At 35.6% G+C, this 20,676-nt stretch overlaps 2 protein-coding genes across 2 annotated transcripts in view; one reads left to right on the top strand and one right to left on the bottom strand.

Annotated features, from left to right (window-relative positions):
- Positions 1–20,676, bottom strand: part of cmss1 (cms1 ribosomal small subunit homolog) — a 103,014-nt gene that overhangs the window by 70,905 nt on the left and 11,433 nt on the right. The window lies entirely within an intron of this gene.
- The window catches only part of filip1l (filamin A interacting protein 1-like), an 86,580-nt gene that overhangs the window by 55,785 nt on the left and 10,119 nt on the right, over positions 1–20,676 (top strand). The gene's annotated exons all lie outside the window — the stretch shown is intronic.

Below are 20,676 nucleotides of genomic sequence, written 5' to 3'. Positions count from 1 at the left end.
GTTCACCCCCTAATTTCTATAAGTCACTTTGGATAAACGCATCTGTTTAGTGACTGAGTATTACTGTAATTATAGTCTGTCTCAAACAGTGGCACTTAGAGACCTGCTGCAAAAGACAAGCTACTCCTCAGGGTTTGGAGTCCTGCTGCATCCAGGTGAAATTTGATTTACTGATAAGATTTTCATGTCCTACAATATAGAAGAAAAAGGTAGTTATTTTAACCCCTCAATAAATCCAAAACCCTACTAAAGGAAGGCTCCGTGGCTCAGTTAATTTTGTAACATTCAATCATAAATAATGTTTTTTTTTTTTTTTATGTCTGTAGGATTTCAACTGTATAAATCACCCAGTGACCGTAGTAATTTCCAATCTCAGAATACAGATACACAGAGAAGCTAAAAAGCAGAAGAAGTACAAAAAATGACCAAAGACCCTGCTTGGCTATACACAGTGTTTAAAGGGTGGGAGTACAGAAAAAAAAGTTATGAGTGATTACATTTTATTTAAGAAACTATAAAGCCAGGACACTAACAAAGTACACTGGGAAGTATCAATGTCAGCGTGAAGACAGGTCTCATTTTGACACTAATCTTTTATCAAAAGTTCTGGCATAGAGCCCTGAAAGCCTGTAATCTGAACAGTTTGGTTCTCCTTTACTTCTCTCTGGTGTTTTAGTCACATATTTCAGAAGTACTCCCGGGACTGGAAGATTACAAAAATACATTGCTTATATATGAGTGACAATGATTAATTTCTAGTCATCACATATCAGAGGATTAGACAATTTTCAGTAGGACACACTGTTACGCAAAGGTTTCATTAAAAGAAAAAGAAAATAATGGAATGCCATTATTCAGTAAATGAAGATTAGAACTGAGAACTTTTATACTTTTAAGAACTTTTAATAGCTACGTTCATATGTGGCTGTAACATTAACAATCTGTAAACTGGCACATTATTCAGCAGCCCAGTGTTGGGGGGGGCAGTATTAATGCTGTGACCAAGGCCAGTGCAAATTAAAGGGTACTCTGAATGAGGCTGAAACACGAAGGGAAGGCATGGAAACTACCCAGATCATTCCTACAGACACCCGTTCCTATGTCTTCATGCACCGGTGATGTGGTAGGGGGGACTTTTTTTGATTGGTCCAATTCATTCACTGGTCTCTATTCTGTTTAATGAAACAAACTGATGTTTGTGACTTGTCTAATGTACACTCTCTCCATACATGTTAAAGGTCACTTGAGCTCTGGGACCTTCTATCTCTGTATTTCTTCATTAAACAAACTGAGCAATTCATCATAAATAAGGAATGCTCCTACCAGCTCATGTCGTTGTGTTATGTGTTAGCAAGACCATAGTTGGGTTTCACTCTGGTGAGGGGTTTTATATTACCCCATGTATCAGTGTGCAGTACAATTGTAAAGCTACAGTGCAATTTGCCCAGCCACTGAGAAAGTCCCTTTCAAGCTCATGCAAAAGTATAGTAAAAATTAGGCATTGATTTGAGGATGAAAAATACATACATCTTCCTTCCTTCAATCTATTCCAAATGGAACAGGTGAAGTATGTATCATACATCTATGAAACTAGTAACCCAAGTATTTTATATATTTTAAATTATCCCAGTTTATATTAAATCAGAAAATTCCTAATTAAGTACAGCAACAATGGAGGGTTTAAACAAAAAGGTACATGTACAAAAGAGAAGGTAATTTCCACCATAGCACACATTTGGCTACCGTAAACTTAGGAAGAAAAATAGTGAGACAGTTTGTTTTACTACACTCTCAGTGTCCCTCCTAGCATTGTGAGGCCATGAACAGACAAAGGTAAAGCTCTGGAACATCTGCTGATGTTTACATTTCGTGCAAATAGGATATGTCCAGACGATTACATCAGACAGTGATCATACTCCTAACGCATGTGTGCAGAAGTGTGATGAAATATATGTGAGGCATTCAAAAGAAGCCTTAAAGCAAAATTAAGTCTATTAAAATGCAAAGTAAATGTCTGAAATGTTTTCTTGGTAAATGAACAACATGCAGTTGCAATACTCACTAATCATAAACAATTTGTTTTCAACATATAATAACCTTGTCCAAGGTTAACCAAGTTATTTCTGTTAATAAATTAAGAGGCTTGTTAAATCAAGAGGTAGGAAAACAAACAAATAAAACAATAACAGGCTTTGCAAAACATTTGTTGAGAACTATACTGCATGAACAGGAAACAAAACTATTGTGTAAAACTCCCAGCAGGACAAGACAGATCCCTCAACAGTGCTCTCTCATCCAAGTCGGCTCCGGGAGTAGATGATGTAATGTTCACACTTGACCAACCCACATTTCAGTCTCCATTCTTAAAAAGACAGCTCGCCGAGAACATTTTCACACAGATTTGGTTAAACAAAATCCAACTTCTTTAATGATTGAACAAGGGGAATGATTTACACCCATGTTAAACACTGCAAACAATGAATGGCTAATATTTGATCTCCTGTCGTGGGACAGACGTGGGAAAGCTTACATGAGACTGATTTTTAAGCTGATAACTGTTGTGGTGCAATTGCTAGTAACCAAGAAAACACACTAGAGGTGTCATCTAAAGCTACTGATTAAACCTGACTAACAACTAAAGATGACTAGAGTCAGCAAAAACCTGTTGCAGCTTTGCCAGTGTGACTGAAACGGATTATTATTTTGTATTATTCCTGTGCCTGTGCTCACAGTCAACACATTACCATACCGTACATCTGTGCAACTCATCACATTGATGCTTAAGAATACTACAAAACAACATCTAAGCAGAAATGTGGCAAACACTTTTTCTGGGGGCCCAAAATAAGTCTTTATGGAAATGTAATTGCTGGAGTGGAGCTTGGAAATGTGTTGTCTGATTCAAACTTTGAATTGACTCATTATTGGATTTTGCCATTACCTGAATGGGATAACATGGAAAGAGGAATCTGCTCACTTTGGGAATCAAGTTAGAATTAGAATCACTCCCACTTCACCCACAAACACAAAACTAAGTGACTAAAAGATAACTGGTCCCTAATTCAATCAAGTAGAAAATAAAAGAAAAAGAAAAACTAAAATTAGTTTAAATCATCATCTTCTGGTTAAATGCCCTCAAAACAGTATTATCTGCAAACCATCTGTAATCAGTACAGCATAGCTAATGCCTGAGTCACAGGCTCAGATTTAGCCCCCCCGTTGTAATCACAGTGGCCTTGTCATTCTGCCAAGAAGGGCACTGCTTCAAAATTCTTCAGTCTTTTAGGGAATAAAGGGTCACTTACAAGACTGTCCTCCCCAGCACAACGATGACTGATAAGACAGCATCTTTGATGATGATGTAGGTCTCTGCAGGGCAGCACACTCAACATGATTCAATTGGACCAATATGCACCTGGGGTCTAGTTTCTGTTTGCTTTTGGTATTTCAGATTTAAACACCTATGTTCAACTTATAGATTAATCCTATCAAAAGTTATTACAGTTCACAAAATTGAAAGGTTTAATATTTCACAATGCAAAATATCAGCACTGCACCAGACACTGTACTATCTGATTAGCTTGCAAGATTCAACTGATCAAAGCAGGCAGATCAGTTATACTATCTTAATAAATGATGTCCAAAGAAATTGGAGCAAAGGCCATTTTGAAATTCATCTAAATACTTTATGGTAAAGCCGCAAGACATTGAGAATAAAGAATGATCCTTTGAGAAATTCTAATGAATTAAGATTAATGATGTCACAAAAAGCCATAATTTTAGATTTTGGATTGTGAAATAGGGCTAAAACAACAGATAACCTTACGACCAACTCTAAGCAAGAAACGTTGTTGCAGTTGTTCTGCACTGGATAGATTAATTAATTACTTCCCCACTTACAAACCTCAGTTTACTTTAAAATAAACCTGAAATAAAATATTTTTCTTTGGGGCTGTGAAGGGGGTTCTGTATCTAATCACCAGCCCACTTTGAATGCAAACTAGCTGTTGACTAAAAATAGAAGTTTCCATTTTAAAAGAAAGCAAGATTTCCCTTCACTAAACACTGTTTTGAAATACTTACATGATGATGTTGTGTCAAGGGAGACATATTTTACCCTTAATAGGGAGACTATAAAGGCTCATGGATTTTTCCAAAAAATGCACTCACAAAGGCATGAATAGGAAGGGAAGTGATTTCTACTTTATAGAGAATGACTCCACGGTGTTTACAGATTCTGCCATGCTTTTGCTAAACAGTCATCCTAGGACGTGTCAGGCTCTTTCTTTGCTTTGGCATTTTTGTAGTAATCCAAAGGTATTTTAAATAACTTCAGACTATTTGGATGGTAGCTATTAATAAGAGCCTCCGTTACATAAGCAGTAATTTAACTGCATGCCAATTGCGTTGGGGTTCTTTGAAGTGAAAGAATGCTAATTGCACTCCGTTACCTCTGCATTGTTTCACTTTATTTAAGTGAAAACTCTAGACTGAAAATAAAAAAACTAAAATTATGCAGCCAAGAAGAAAGACAAGTTATTTTTGAACTGGTCTTAGTTCTTAGTCTGGTGAAGGAGGGGTTTGGACCTTTTTTTTTTCTTTTCCAAAGAGCAAACACTGCAAATTCTTACATATACATTTTATAAAACCATGTCATTCATAAAATGTTATTTTCTGCCTTCCCACTTAATAAAATAATGTACATAATACAATGTAATAAAATCTGTACTTTTGGTTTTATCTAGGAAGAAACATGATAGAAAATACATCTAACACAAAAAACATAATTTACACTTGATTTTTAGGGTGTTGTATTTTAACCACTGTACAGTCCAAGCATTATAGAGTTTACTAGAAACATCCAAAAGTCTACATGACTAAATGCTATATGCATGGCTTATTTTTTTTTTTATTTTTTTTTACAATTTAACAAATATGGTTTGGCAATGGATTTTAGCCATCATAGCTCTCTCTCATTGACAGAACCTGGTCTGGTTTAATCTTGCCTGAAGTCATATAAATTACAGACAATAAAAACAAAACCTCACACCAACAAAGGCAGTAAAAGGAACAACAGTAAAGTCCTAATAGACTCATTGCGGACTTTCTTCGTGCCAGGCAAGCACAGACTCTTTCCATGTCAATGAGACTGTCCTATGGTCTGTTGTAGATCCCTTGTTCTCTTGTAATTACTTTTTCGGCCTCACTTTGAAATCTGAATGCCTGTGAAAACATCCATGACACATCCCCAAAAACTTCTGGTTTCACTCGGGCATCAAAGTCAAACACTTTAAAATAATTATTTTCAGCTGCTTTCGCAGAAGAGCCCAGACTTTAACCTCCGTCGGTCCTTAAAAAATTGTAGATACCAAGAACAGCACCAAAAGATTTAAAAGAAAACCAATCTTTTCACTTGCAATAGGCAAACGGGAGCAAGAACATTTCATTATGGATTCCTTAGTTTGCTCTTGATTTTGGTCTATACAATTCCACTATGCAAACATCGCAAGGTATGCAGACAAAAGCTGCCCTGCATTATTAACAGACATGATAACATTATAATAACATATAGAACAAATGTTCTAATTAGACTGCAGTTTACAGCACTTGACAATACTCTGTAATACTAATATATATAACTAAATCAGAATAAACATAACAGCTGAAGAATGTGTGGGGCTGCAGCTCCTGAGGGAGCAGTGCGAAATGAAAGGAACAAGCTGTCCGTACATCACATCACTGGTACTTTCCTGAACCCAGAATTACAAAGAGAAACAAGCCAGTCAGCTGAAAAACAAAAGGAAATGATATAATGTGATGTTGGACAGCTAGGCCTGACTGAGCGCACTGGTGCCAGGGCCTCGCAGCGATGGGAAGGAAAGCAGCCCCAGTCCAGTTCCCACCCTGCTCACACAGAAGCAGCCAAGGTCGTGATTACTCTAGCAGGGACCAGGGTGAACCAGGGTATACTGTGGCCATGCTATGCCACTTAAACTAGTATGTTCAGAGCTTGATAACATGCATTTATTAAGTAACACTGAAACTTCTACAGTTCACTTTATTTCCAATATTTACTGGTATATAGCGACAAAACTAGGGTTTTCTTTTAGAATATGCTTTTGATGTTGTAAATCAAAACAGGAAATCCACTGCTATTGTTCAACCTTCTATTGCTGCTTTGCCTTCAAATGACAGAACAGTAATATTCCTAAACAGTGAATCACACAGATTAAAGACCATATGTATATATAACAGTGTAGACATTATGATGTACCTTGGTCTGTAGTTACCTTGGACACTTGTACTGTTATTCTGTTGCTGTTGTGAATGTTCAATGTATCTGAAGTCATTAGTGCTTCAGTTCAAAGTTGGGGTGAAACAACAACAACAGCTGGTAGAATCATCAGAATGAATTCAATGGACATTTGCCAAACATAAGCTATTAAACTCAAAACATTTCCATAAACCATACATTGTTTTAGCATGCAGTAGAACAGAACAAGAAATATTGGGGAAATGCACAAAGACAGGGTCAAAGGCAACAAAAAATTATAAAAGATCTCTGACTCATGGACAGAGGCCAATCAGATAATACAATTTTGATTGAAGGGAGAATAAGTAGCTTTCCAAGTTCACTATGCCACAACAACCTGTTCGGCATTGACAAGCCCTGCTGAATATTTTTGACCAGTGGTCCCCAACCTGTCAATCACAATCTACCAATCAATCTTGAAGCCCTGCAACAGCTCAGCAGCAAAACGAGAACTTGCAGTCACAATCGCCACTCCCACACAGGTTGGGGACCACTGTTCTAGACCCACACACCCTTCGCAAACAGAGAACAAGCATGTTCAGTAGCTATATCTCCTGATAAAAATCACTTTGACAAAATACACTGAAGAACCTTAAGTAGCTTGAGAAATAGTCATATCTAAAAATAATGCACATGTTTTAATGGTTAGGCCTCTTGGATGCACTTCCATGTGCCCAATTAATCAGTTTGGTTTGGAGTTAATAGACTAGGCTTGAGGGAATATCAGATCAACTAGTGTGATGTAAAGATCATGGAATACACAGTTCTAAACCATATGGAGCTGATTACTTGGGGGGGAGTAGTATGATGATGTCATTCTTGTCAGGTAATCAGCCCCTCGGCACACAGATACGGTGTTCGCAACAAACACTGGTCTCTAGGGAAGGCCTCCTGCTTCCCCCTGCATATTCATAATAAATACTCAGACATTAAGGCTCTCTCAGACGAGAAAGAATAAACTATGAAACTCTTGTACAGCTATCCATCCATAAATCACACAGAGAGAAGAAAAATGGATTTGTGGTCCTACTTAACCTAGCATCTATCATCAAAGAATAATGGAGCAAGACCAGAATGTAGGAATTATCCCGATTTCATATTGTTTCTACTTCGCATCAGAATTACCAATTCCCTCCTTTGGCTGAAGTTCTTCAAACTACAAGATTTTAGATTCTCAGACAAAAAAAATGGGAAACATGAATATGAGTTAACTTGTGGCAATAACTCGAGTAGAGCAACTTCCAAAATGTGACTTGTTTTTCTTCTTGCAAATATTTCAGAATGAAAACATAAACATTAAAAAAACTTGTCTACTGAAAACATACCGACACTCCAAATCCATTTGATACACTATGCATGTATTGTGTATTAAAATACCTAACTGTTTAGTCCTAAAGGACTATTATATTACAGTTTACATAAAAACACACTACAAACCTTAGTTTTAGGATCATAAATATGATATCATATGCACAACAATGACAAATTGTACCATAGCAGAATGAGGTTTGAAGGTATGAAAGGTCTGAATACTTAAGTTCTAAAGCTGTTAGATATATTTCTAATATCAGCTTACATGACATTTTCCCCCATATGAAATAGTTTTATATGATGTTTTCCAAAATACATCAGATTTTTTGCCAAAGGATACTGGAATAAAATTAAAAGTTTGTATTTAAATGTCTACATAATAATGCCTTTATGCCACAGTAAAGTACCTAAAACATGTATTTCTGCCTTGAGTGAATCACAATAGTGTATTATCTTATGATTTGGGAATTTCATGATTTTACACTGTACATTTTTTGTCATTAAATAAACTACTATAAAAGGCATAAAGAAGTGATTCAAACATTTGCATAACAATGTATATTGAAGCATACCATGACAAGGAAAATAATCCATACCAGTCAAAACCATATTAGCATGTAAAATCTCAGCCAAATCTCTAGGATCGTAATGTTTCTTCAGGTTCAAACAAGTCACCAAAAAGTCCCCTCCCTTCCCCTTCAGTTCCCGTCCTAATACATTACATCTGATATCGAGCATGTGGAAGCACTTAAGCTAAAATATGAGTTTAAAATCAAACCTAGTTAATGTTTATCCTGGGCTGAAGTTTAGTTTTTCTGTCAAAAACATTTAAACACCTTTCTTCCAAAACTTTTCATAAATGCGAGGTACGATTTCACGTAGAGCTGGAAACAAGCTCAGCAATGTGCAAGGCTGTGTAAGATATTAAGGACTTTCCCTGTGAGTGGTCCTCCTGCACCGCATGATGGAATTATCTCAATGCTGAATAGGCTGAAGATAGGTAGAGCGATAACCCACAAATCACCGAGTGCAAGGATGGAGTAGGCAGTATTGCTAGTACAAATTCAATTTGGAGTAGATTGAAGGGTTACACAGGCAGACACGTTTGAATTCACTTTAGCATTTGATCTGATTATTCACAAATTTGTTGAAATTGTTAAATGAAGTGTTCCATGTTTGCCAGTCAAGGTTGTCATAGATATAGGTTAACTAACTTAAACTCCAGTTAACTGAATGCTTCCAAAAAATTCTGTATTTTACCCAGTCTGCCTGCAACGTTTATGAATTCATCTTCCCATCTTCTATGAGGTTTTTCATCACTTGGGATCCATTCCAAAATGTCCAAAAGCTGCTTTAATTATGTAGAGACCTATATCGATTACACAACTTTAGAATTTTATGGGCATTTTTCCTTGTAGATTGGCTCATAGTTTTGGATTTCTTGTAAATCTGAATTAAAAAAATGACTAACGTTTTTAGTTTTTTGTAGTTTTTAGTTTTGGTAATCACTTAAATATCAATTTAAATCTAACCTATGAGTGTTTGGGAAATTTATGAATTGGGAAATTAGTGGGGGAGTCTAACCGTTTCCTTAGTTTATCTTAATTGGTAGTGATAGATCACACTGGTATTTAAATGCTGCTGATGTGTTTACTGTTGTATCTGATGAATGCCATATTGCTGGCTGGCTAGAATTAGTCCTCAGGTTTTTGGCTGATTTCACAAAAAAGTATTTGCTTACTCTTTCAGATTTGTTGCATTAAACATTGTCTAATACAATGCTGTTGCTCGTCAATATTTACAAAACAAATTGAGTTTTGTTATTATTTTTGAAAGGGCAAATCTAAATGTAGAATAAAAAGATGTATTGCATGCGCTTTCTAATGATTCATAAACTAAATAACTAATTAAGACAAAAACTAAATATAGATTAGGGATTATTGATACATTTTTAATTCAGATTTTTTGATACATAGATGAACTCCAAACTTTAAAGAAAGACCCGTTTTGTAATCCAGGATCTACAATGAAAGGCATTAACACTAAGAAGAGCATGATACACATTATATATAGGTACATAGACCTGTAGTATAATAAGTGTGAATTTTGTGAAAGTATCTAGGAGAGTTTTAAATTTATTAGGCTTTCAATTTATATAGATTTTCCTTACTATTTTTTAAATGTGTAAAAAAATAAAATAAACGAAAACTTCATATGGCCTTCCCATCATCAAGTCTCTGGCATTGTTGTACAATGACCTCATCTAGAAATAAAGACAGATCCCCTGTAGACACACACACACCCCTCCTTGTGTACTGAAAATAAAGCATAAAGATTAGCCATGTCCCAAGGCAAACCTTTTATGAAACACTTTTCACAGATTATACAACAATACAGGAACATCCTCCCTGGCTAAACCCACGAGAGAGACATACCCTCAACCTCCTTTTCTGCTTAACCCATACGGTTGTTTCACATTCAAGGATTTTTTTAAGAGTTAGGTCACCTAATGACTCAACTTTCGATAACAAGAAGGAAATGCTGTAACCCAAGCCTTCCCGCATTCTTCCTGCCTTCGAAGTTGAACAGACAAAATGAGTTATTTCACAGAACGTTTTTACGCCAAAATCCGTTCCAAAGAACTGTGCCTTTTTTTGTTTTAGTTCTTGTTTTAGGAGACAGCACACCAGTCAGGTCAGACACACACACCCCCTACTTTCTCTCACACACACGCTAGAGGCTGTGCAACATACAGTTCCATATAAGGCAAGGATGATGATGTAATGCTCCATAGGCTTTGGGCATGCAAAGAGCCCATCTCTTATTGTTTGGTTTCCCTGCTGGAATGTCCACATCTCGGATGCCTGGAGAGCCGACTCTTGTATGGCTTGAATAGGTTGAATCTGTGAATCAGATCAGCCACGTTACAGGTAGGCGGAAAACTAAACTTTTGATATTGATATATTTTGTATGAGTGAGGTGGGGATGTATGTATGACTATTGAGAGGCTAAACGTATTCTTGTTAAAGCTCTCTTAGTATCGATGTTGCACTTTGTTTCATCATTAAAGCAGTAGTGAAAGAGCAGCTGAGGATGAATGTTACTCTGTTGCAACTACATTTCTACTCTCACTGAACACTTTTGAGGTTTTGAATGTAATCAAAAGTTGAACAATTTTTTAATGTTTATAAACGGAGCAATGACTGCACATGTGCAATGGCTGTGAATTAGTCGTTTTCTGTGTTTAATTCAAAATAATAGTTATAATAATAGTTAACAAGTCAATTGTGACATGGAAGGTATTTTGTAAAAGCTATTGGGGTCAAACAGTAATAATTCAAACAAAAAAAGGTATATTTTAATATGAGTGTCACAACTGGTCACATTCATCACTCGAATGTCAGGATTTAACAAAGTATACTCTCTTGTACTCAAATCTCAGATATAGAAATATAGAAATAAACGTATGGACTTGTTGATTGTGGGAAGTTATAACATTGCAATACACTTTCTTGTTTTTTATTGTTTTAATCAAATTAAAGTTGAACTGCACATCTCTGTTTTCATATATAAATACTTTGGTCTGATTTATTAGGCAATTTCTGGGCAACGCAAACTTGCATACTATGTAACACATTAATTTAGTAACTTTTAACCAGAGAATGTACAAACAAAACAATACAAAATTGTTCCAACATGGAGCATTTTTCATTTCAATTTGCAATAGGAGCCTCACATATATGTTCTTCATTGACATTGACAATACTTTATAAGATAAAATACAAAAAATGCTAAAATCTTAGAAGCATGTGGGAAAGAAAAACCTTTAGGATTTGTTGATAGAGAATAATTTATCCCACCAAAACATAGTTTTACATATTAAGAAACAAAAAGTCACATCACATAAAAAACCTCACTAATATGTATCTGATATGTTAAACTGCTTATTGGCAGACAAAACATTTTTTATTTCTTTGGTAAATTAAAAGGATAAACTGTTAAGTCACATTTTGTTTCTGGTCATCTAAAATCAAGAAAATGTCATACTTTTGAAGTGGTCAGTGCCCACATTAAAAGATTTTCTCAAGTTATCTTCAGTAACTTGTTTGATTGTTGTATCTATAAAATACATACATACATACATATAGGCTGTAATATGTGAATCAATTTGTTTTTGTATCTAAAGGATGTGCAAGGAGTTGTAATTCATAGTTCAGTCAAAATATAGTAATATATTCACAGATTTATATAATGTCAATCACTTTCTGATCAAGCCAGAAAAACAATGATAGTATTGGATTACAAAACTGCCAAATTCTCCAGTGCATATATAATCAGACTTAACTGACCTCTGCATGTTTAGAGCACTATATGCATAGGCTATGTTTTAGTGTTATATCTGACCTACCCTTTTACTACCATAGCTAAAAAGCACTGATACAAGAATTGAGTTTTGAGTAATCGCTTTTTTTAAATAAAATAGTAAAATGTGAACTCCAAGAGAGACAAGGTCAGCCAGTAGGTTTAGCTGTACAATTAATAAAGTCATCTGTTTAACTATGCATAAACTAAAAACTAAACAATCACTAACCTCATAACATAATCATTTCAGCCAAACATAGATCACTTTTAACCAATTTATTAAACTATTTGCACGGTACTTCTGTGTTATGGAGATCATAATTGTGTGTTTACGTACAGCCTTCACATAATTTAAAATAGATCCTAATCCAATGCATTGACTTCCTATTGAAAAATAAAAAAATCAATTAAACAAACAAATAAACAAACAAAAACATCTGGGCTACATCTGGCAGTGCATATGGTTTAGTCTAGTCTCTGCTACCGTAACAGAGATTGAAGGTTAAGATCCTAGCTCAGACACTTTCAGTTCAGTGACATTGGCCAACTCATTTAACTGGACAAATGTATGCCCGGATAGCATTAAGCTGTTAATCTAAATAGAGTTAAACTCTATTACAAGCTGTAAGCCGAGTTATGATCTGACTAATTGTTTGGCTTTCAAAATACAATGGCAATACATAGTGTACATCTCCTGCCAAACAAAGCAGTCATGAAAATTGCAGGACGACATGACTAATGCTAACAGCATATGGAAACCATACTTTCAAAGGTTTACCATGAGAAATCTGACAAGCAGTTTCCAAAATTTAAATTTCTATATTTAGGCAATGCCTTATTATAAGGTAAACCAAGTCATCCATGCTGTACAATGAACATCTACTAATTTTAGTCTGGCATCTTGGTCAGTGATTGCTAAACATAATTGTGATGAATGTAAGTCACATGAAAATTCTTTGGAGAAGTCTGAAAAGTACATTTAACAAGTTTAGCCAATTCATGCAATTTTGCCTTTGGTGCTTTTGCTCATGCAGCATTTCCAACTTTGAAGTCCATTCCCAACTGAATGTTTAGAATAAAGCATTATGGGCATCTGTAATGATGCTTTCTTCAAAACCCAAAACCATCATAATTCCTCAAAAACAACAAGGCAGATTTGTTTATATTATAATTTCTTTACACACAGCAGATTCAATTCAGATCAGATGTCACTTGCTTGGTTCCATTTCCTTCCCAGTCAAAGCAAACATTGAATTGTTTGTGTTGATCTCTGTGATAATGTGAATCAAAGCATGAAATAGTCAGAAATATTTTAAATGAGGAAAATGTTTTAATGCAATTTCCTCAGAAGTTTAGTCATCATCGAAACTAAAACAAAAAAGTCTGTGTAAAATGCTATGTGGCATAACTGTAGGTTTACTCATAGCACAATTAGTATATTTAAGAGAGCAATAAGCATGCTAAATTAATATAATGTAAAGAAATAAGCTACTTGATGTTTCCACCCATGGGATGTGACTTCCTTTACGAAAAGCCACTAATTATGACATAATTTAACATACATTGACCATATTATTGTGGTTGCTGTGTACTTTAGGAAATATTACAGCCTATAGGCCCGTGCCAGAATATTATGTCTTGGACACTGGAGATACACAATGTAATTGCTTAGCCAATAGTCAAGAAAATGTAGAATTCAAAATCCACACATAAGTAATTTAATGGAGATGTTTATTGTGAAAATAATCACAAAATGTAAAAAAAAATAAAAATAAAAAATAAAAAAAATAAAAAAAATAGAACAAAACGTAAATGTTTCCCTGAAGGATCTGACACTTGGCCTTTCCAGAGAGTAGCCTAATATTTTTTCTCCAACAATATATTCCAAAACCTCAATATCCATATGTCATGTATTCTGAGCATTATAAATTTTGGAACAAAGGGGAGACATTTTAAAGAGATCTGGAGATAGAAACATAACAAATAGGTAACTATACAGCAATTATATTAAAAAGGGGGGGATATTTTCCCCTTACATATTTGACCACTTCTTTATTGTTTAAAACGTTTGACAGCATTATTAGGTTATACAGTTACCTCACTCCCTGGCATCCCTTTAAATTTGATTTGGCTTTGGGACATTCAAACAATGAGTAAGTTTACAGGAAAATTCATTTTTTTGAAAGTAATAGTAATTGTAATAAGTATTATAATACATTAAAAAAGTTACCACAGTAAGAAGAAATATAATTCTCTTTTTAAAAAGTTTAGTATTTTTTACAGTCTGGTGACTATATGGAGATTGAAAAGGCTGAGAAGGAGAACCAGTAGACCACTTCACTTTTATTAGAATAATTTGTTTTGCTGAAGATATACTGTTTATAACCAATAAGAATAGCAACAGCTAATAATTTAATTGATTCAAATGACGGAAGTTGTTCTGTTGACATTATTAAAAGTACGTTACAGCTGTGCTACACTATGATTTTATTCCATGAGACTATGGAGAACTTTACGTCTTATAAACAACATAACTTAAAAATAGAACAAACTGCTATTTCTGTCCACATTTAAACCCCAATATGGAATCGCTGATTGTTATCAGCCTCCCATTTCCTGGACTGCCATGCTCACCAGAGTTACCAAAGGACATAGACACAGCCTCAACCACAACCACTTTCATCAGGGCACACTGCCATTAACTCGAAGGGAACAGGAAATGTAAGCAGAAATTAAAGAACCATGAAAGTTGACCCTGGTACCTGCCCAGTCAGACACTGGCAGTGAATTCAGGCAGTGAATGCAGGATCCCTCCACCACGTTCACCCAAAATAACTGTCACCACCTGTGCCATTGCCATGCTGTCAACGGGCCACTTATCTATAGTTGGACACTGACATCAAATGAAACAATGAGATATCCAAGGCTGTAGAGCTCATCCTTGTGTCTGGATAGAGGAGGCACTTTTCAAACCCCTCTGCTTTTTGAAGAGGGACTTTTTTTTTTTTTGCGATACAGAACATGTGCCCCTCTTCAAGAAGTTACAGTTCATTATAAAATCTTAATTAAAGCAACACACTCTGTCATTTAATATAGTGGGGCTAAGTGTGGGGACATTCATGTTCAGTTCCCTCCCCACCCCCTCTTCAAAGCATTTCATTGACTTCAGATATTTAAGCCCATTCTGCATGAATTACACCGCACATAAATGGTAACCGCCCTGATCGTCTGACATAATGCACTCTTCTTAAGTATATATGGAATTAGTGAGTGCGGAGAATGGGTCTGTTTATGAAGCCAGTCTATAATTGCCTTTGGAACAAGGGGAATTCCTTTAAATATAAATCGAGGGGGAGAGAAGAAGGAACCCTTAATTAGGGGATCGTTTCATGCCAATGCGACATCTGTAGAATGAACTGCAGTTACACAATTACAAGTCATAACATCCCTTCCAACTCCGCCAGCTGCAACCCCTGCAGACGAGGAATGGCGGCTCTTCTCACCAGGCAGTGAAAGCCAGGCCCGTAGAGCACTAAAACAAAACCAGTCTGGGACACCTTCTGACATCAAGTCTGCCTCAGGTCCATGAAATGCAGAGCAAATTATGATGCTCACTGGCATACCTTTCCTGTTTGGTGGTTTCTGAACCATAGCGTGTGCGTTCTTGTAAAAAGATATGAACTGTGGACACAATTCTAAGGTTTGTTAGTTCTCACTCTTTCATGAACCGAGAGAGATGTTAGCTACTAGTGAACCAGATATTGCAATTCAAAGCCACAAAAATGTGCACAGTGGAAAGATGGTCTGATGAGCCAATTCATTTAATAGGATTTACTTGGGCATTGCAGAACACAAACACCTTCTGTCAGTCTAAAGCAACTTAATGGGACAGAAAAGACTATATCTGATATTTTCCCATCTGTGTAAATTCTATATTCTGTTTCTGTTCAAATTAAATTCACTACTTTAGAATAGAACGGGTTTCTGGCAGCCCCAATGTTGGTTTTTTGGGTGATTTTAAAAAAAGCCCAGAGATTTATGATGAAATGACAAGGAATTTTAAGTTTGTGCAATACTAAGTATGTATTTTAATCAAAAGGGCACACAATAAGCCAGGAACAACAGTCTGTTATTTTCAGCAAATATAAATATCAATACAGAAATGGAAGACGCTAAAGAAAGGAAGGAGGAAGAAAAAAGGGGAAATTCTGCAGAATTTGTCAGCTGACTATTTTCTTACTTGTAAGAAGACAAAGCAGGGCAGCAAAGGAGAAGTATCAGTTTCCCAAAAGAAAGAATAGAAACCGTTCCTCAAGAGAATATTAAACAGGGCCTAGCCTCCCTGGATTGTTTCGATTAGTCTTCTCATGCAGAACCATGAGATCCCTTTATGGGCCGTGGAGCCATACAAGAACTGAGCACAGCGCATTCCACACACAGCCCAGGGCAGAGCTACAGAAGACTTGCAAGTTCCTAGAAAGAGCGTCTTCTAAGACAGGGAGGAAACTACGTCATCATTCATACCATACAGCACACACATTTTCAATCTGCTGTGCCTTCCCATAATCAACACAGCATGGGCCCTTCATAGGACTGAGGTTACAGGACCCCTCTGCATACATTACTAACCACTGAGGAGAGACGTTCAGATGTTTCATGTACTCTATCGGGTTACTACAAAAAAATGCAGTATTTTGTTTTTGGGGTGAAATTTAGGTGCATCAGATAACACGGTAACTTACAAATAATGTTAATATTTGTGTGCTAAAATGAAGCACTTCCTTATCTATGAACAAGACAATATTTGTGCTTTTTTTCCCCCCCAACATTATGATATCTCTGCTGTTAGATACTTTCTGTTATGGAAGATTACTGACACAGTTTATCTGAAAACAAAGTATCCATGGCTTAAGATGCAGTGTTATTTATTTATATTTACTGATACCAATGTTACTGCAAGTGCCATGGAGGATGAAGTTGAACTCAGCTCAGAAGGTACCAGATGTCTTAGACCAAAACTGCCATTGATTCCACCTATGTAATGTGTTAGCATCATGTGTGGCCCTATCTTTCCACATTCTCCGTTCGGTTTCCTTTTTGTACTTATCATTTACATCCCGTCTCTTATTTTTATTAAAACCAGCATAACTATTTTATGTACTTTGTCTTACTCATTTCCTTATGTACTGAAAAAAATGTTAAACTTGTTTCATTACATTCCTCATTAAAATCTAAGAGCAACATTGTTTCTGTATCACTTCCAGAGTATTACCTTACATTTCACAGCCCTAAAGCTCCAACCTTGCCTTACAACTTCCTCTATACAATGACAGACACTCCATTTATGTGATGTAGGACTATTAGTTCATAAAATTATCAAGGCATTAATATGATTTTTCTTTTTTAAGATTCACATAGGTCTTCCACAGCTACAAAGTACAGTGCAGTGCTGTTTGTGCAGTTTTCCATCCACTGACCAAAAATTTAACCAAGGTTTTTTGACATTTTAAGAAATATATGTAGTCCTTGCACATATATTTCAAGTTTTTCATTTTAAATGCTTTCTATTCTAGTGTGTTTTATGATGCTGTCGATGTCAAATGTTCATGTTAATTAGAACACCTTTCCTATTCCCTTGAGAGAATGCTGGGAGGAGACTTCCTCTCTCAGCATGAAACATTTTCCTTCCTGACTTACGGTAGCCTATATCTATACAGTTCATCTGTGTGAAAGCTTAATACGCCAAGGCAAAAATTTTATTTGGAAAGAATGGTGCCTGAGTGAATATAAATACAGTCATGACATGGATGTAACTTTTAGTTAATGTGGTTATAGGGGATTAAGAACTAGGTTATTGAATCAGACTGAAATCCTGAAAACAATAAATCAGTGAAAAGAAAAATCCAAAATGATACATGCACAATACAGATACACATAGGCTGTAGTATTGGTAGTAGTAGGCTTTCAAAACATTGGCATTTTGTTCTTAGAGCAGCAAGACTAGCTAAATGAAATGGAAAATTGCAGAATGGTATTCTTTGGGTTTAAACATGTAAACTGAGAATATTTATGCAGTGCCAGGGATTCAACAACAACCCCATCTCAAAAACATCCTGGGAATTCAAAGCCTTTGTTTATTTAGACGATAGGCATAATATTTTTGAATTAGTCACAGTAAAACGTTCCCATATTTACAATTCAATCCATAACAATGACAAAGCATCATTTGCATATATGCACATTTTTATCAAATAATAGAAGAAAGTACATACATACAAACAACTAATGTATGGTGAAAATGGCAAGCCAAGACTTGTACAAAGTTATGCAAAATTGTACCCCACAGATTTTAAAAAGTGTGTTATGAATGAGAGAATAATGGGAATTTCTTGTGGCACACCACACCACAATTCTCAGCCGTCCAAAAACTGTGAGCCACAGGGTGCTGTAGTACATGACAACGACAGTAAACAGTGGGATTAAAATCAAAATATGAACAGATTTTATTTTTTTTCTATAATGCAAATAACTACTTTAAAACTCATATTCACACAACTCATTTTGTATTTCTTACACATTATGTGGTTCTCCACAAAGACACATGCCTCCACTGCCTGAATTTCCTACATCTGGACAATGCACTACAAAAATTAAATGAACTCCAGGGTTAGTGAAAAAGAACCATTTACAAAAACCAAGAAGAAAAATATTGTTGTTATGCACCTAGTTACAAGCATAAATAGCGACATGGTTATTAGTGTTCACCACTTTTACAGTAGCTAGAAATAAAGTCCTTGTTATGCACACTAATACATAAATGGCTTTTCCAGAATTACTTTCTATAACCCAAGATACTTTGGTTAAGAACATGAGAGGAAGTTTAAAATATGTAAAAGAAGTTTGGAGCTTTTGTTTATTCTCAATGCACAGTACAGGGCAATGTATAACATTTTAAATTAGCTGTTAAAATACTTTCTAACAACACTCAATTCTGCAGCAAGTGCCAAACCCAATATTACACCTCCACAAGTGATCTTCAGTGCCAAGGCTCCAGTGAGGCAAACTACCAGCATAATGTCCTCATAATAATACAGCAAAAGTGAATATCAATGTCCTCATTTCCATGCACTTTTTCTAACCAAAAAAGATTATGCACTTACCAGATGTCAAAAGCATTTTTTAAACATGTAAGGCAGCTCAAGCCCAGCTGGTGACCAAACTCCTGTTTCCATAACTGATGCACAGATGCTGACAGTGCAGCTTAGTCATAACCTGAACCTTCATGCACAAGACAAGTCTGCAATGAAACACATTGCTTTTTTCCATCAGCAAGCCATTCTTAGCTTACAAAATCAAAACCTGCATCACTTGAAAGAATACAGAGAAAATTAACTAAGTTAAAAGTTATAAGACACTGACATTAATGTAGACTTTAAACAAAGCAGAAATATATAAAATGTTCTTTTACATTAGCCTAATACATAAGCTATTTTATCCAATTTAGAAGTTTATGGCAGCAGTTAAAAAAACCAAGAGGTATGCTGAAAATAACATGGCAAACAGATCAAAGTCAAAAGAGAGAAGTCCGTTTAATTTTTCTTTGGTCTGTCTGCTTGATTTTCTATTTTGTTTGGGGGGGGGGGGCAGTTACAAGGATTGAAAAAATAATATAATCTACCACCTTAACATTGTTATGCAGAGTTTATTGGAATACCTGTAGCAAAGATGGGGAACAAAGTCAAAATAACTACTTGAGTATTAGTAAGACTGTCTGCCCCTGTTCTGTATATTATGTGCTATGTAATTCTTACATAACAATCCATAGGAAATATAGTAACACATTAATACTCAGGATAAACTAATCCATATGGAAGAATACAGGCATGTGGAGTGTTCGAGGGTTTCTCTAGCATAATACTTCTGTGGAAATGCTGAACATGTTGTACGTGAATACGTGGGCAGAAAATGTCAGAAGTCATTATTTCTAGATATTTCCAAACAAAGAAAAGAACATTGGAACAAAGATAAATGTAAATAAGCCTGGCCACTGGCAGGACATGAAACAACAGAATTTGAGTACAGAAAGATGACATCACTAACAGATTGAAATATGAACACAACAATTTTGTTTGGTTTAAATTGTGCCTAAGCTTGGGCTAAACTGCCCGTGATATTTCTGTTGCATATTGTTTATCAAAATGAAAACTGAGCCTAAAATGATTTTTTTGGCCCAAAATATACACAAACTGGGTGGTAGTCTGCTGTTCATATCGAACTTTGCTTATGACAAAGTATTGCTCTTTGAAATTATAATATGAGTAACAGGCATTGTTAGTGTAGATTGAGGGTGTCCAAAGGCCTGCATATTCAAATATTCTGTAACTAAATGTTTTAAGAAAGTCACTGGAATTTATTACATTTTATGTTTTATTCTCGTTGGCATGTCAAATTTTCCGTGTTTTATCAGAGTTATAATTTTCTCTAAATGAACATTGTTTCCCCCACTGGTTCATAAAGCCTGGTGCTTGAAACTTTTGGGAATTAAAATAACTAAAAGAGCACGAAGGGTCGAATGGCCTCCTCTCGTTTGTAAACTTTCTTATGTTCTTATGTAACTGGTGTGATCCACAATACCATATCCTGTGCCTATAACCCAGTGCAATATCAAATCTCCTGAAATCTAAAATATA

Source organism: Amia ocellicauda, chromosome 6, assembly GCF_036373705.1.
Source record: "Amia ocellicauda isolate fAmiCal2 chromosome 6, fAmiCal2.hap1, whole genome shotgun sequence".
Classification (NCBI taxonomy): domain Eukaryota; kingdom Metazoa; phylum Chordata; class Actinopteri; order Amiiformes; family Amiidae; genus Amia; species Amia ocellicauda.
This window is presented reverse-complemented; position numbering and strand designations above follow the sequence as displayed.